We start from the raw sequence: 1,602 nt of genomic DNA on the forward strand, positions 1-1,602 counted from the left end.
ATGAAGGATTGTTCACCAAGTATTGCTCCCATTGTGAAGGGTGATAGATTCAATTTGGACCAATGCCCAAAGAACGACATTAAGAGGGAACAAATGAAAAATATTTCACATGCTTTTGCTGTTGAAAGCCTAATGTATGTTCAAGTCTGCATAAGACCTGACATTGCATTTTTTGTGGGAATGTTGGGACGATACCAGAGTAATCCAAGTTTAAACTATTGGAGAGCTGCAAAGAAAGTGATGAGGTACCTTCAAGGAACTAAAAACTACATGCTTATGTATAGACGAACGGACAATCTGAAAGTAAGTGGCTACTCAGATTCGGACTTTGCTGGTTGTGTTGATTCATGCAAATCAACATCAAGTTACATTTTTATGATGGTCGGTGGAGCTGTATCATAAAGAAGTGCCAAGCAGACCTTGACTTTCACTTCCATTATGGAAGTCGAGTTCGTTTCTTATTTTGAGGCTATTTCGCATAGTATATGGCTTAAGAGTTTCATATCTAGACTTAGAATTATAAATTCTATCTCTAAGCCATTGAGAATGTATTGCGACAGTTCAATTGCTATTTTCATGGCGAAGAACAATAAAAGTGGAAGTTGAAGTAAATAGATCAACATTAAGTATTTAGCTATAATGGAACGTGTTAAAGAAAAGAAAGTGGTCATTGAGAACATTAGCACTGAATTCATGATCGTTTATCCTTTAACTAAAAGCATACCATCGTTGAAATTTAAGGATTATGTAGTAAAAATGGGACTTGGTTCCATTATGTAGTTTTTCATTGTATGTACAATGTTATTTAATGAAACTGTTATGATTGATATGTTTTCTTATATTTATGTGCACCTTAATTTATTTTAAGAAACTTCATTTGTGTAGGACCAGAATAAATATAGGATTTATTCATTAAGAAATGTTACCACATAAAGTATAATATTAAGAAATAAATATATTGTAATACATGGAAGGTGATACTCGTCATTAGAGGAATTATCGTCATGATTCATGTGTTTATTACTTAATACAGATTATTGATTGGTTTAAGATAGGACATTTGTATTGTGGACCAAGTGGGAAAATGTTAGCCCTGATTCTTGTAGACAGATCTAAAACAAATCTGTAACCCTTCTCTTTCGGAGCTCTTGAAGTGGTCCACGATGTCTCCAACACGTTTCTTGTAGTTAGGAAATGTGACCCACTATATATCTGAGTTGTGACAACGAACCAAGACGTGGACGAGTACTTGATGGAAGCCTCGACCAAGTTTGGTAATAAAAGCTCCGTTTGATCCCCAAAACTTCTCACTCTCTCAATCTCCTTCATTTTTACACTATCTAAAAAAATGAATCCGAGTTTTGGAAGTGCCAATCGAGATGCAAAAATCACAGCGGAAGAGTTTGAAAATCAATGGCTGGAGGTATGTTTATTTATATAATTTTTGGGAATTTTTAAGATTTCGATTCTCTCTATTAAGTTTTTATTTCTACATTTTTGAGAATCGATGTTAAGAATTTTAACATCTTTGCTTGATTTGAAGGCTGAAAACAATTGGTGTTCATCATTTTTCACAAGTTCAATAAAATTGGCGATCAAACG

The 1,602-nt window shown here is 34.0% G+C and overlaps 1 pseudogene; it reads left to right on the plus strand.

The window, feature by feature from the left end:
• LOC147398193 (secreted RxLR effector protein 161 pseudogene) lies at positions 1-402 on the plus strand (annotated as a pseudogene).
• Positions 403-1,602: the final 1,200 nt, after the last annotated feature.

Source organism: Akebia trifoliata, chromosome 7 (genome assembly GCF_017979445.1).
Source record: "Akebia trifoliata isolate Shusen 1 chromosome 7, ASM1797944v1, whole genome shotgun sequence".
Taxonomy (NCBI): Eukaryota; Viridiplantae; Streptophyta; class Magnoliopsida; order Ranunculales; family Lardizabalaceae; genus Akebia; species Akebia trifoliata.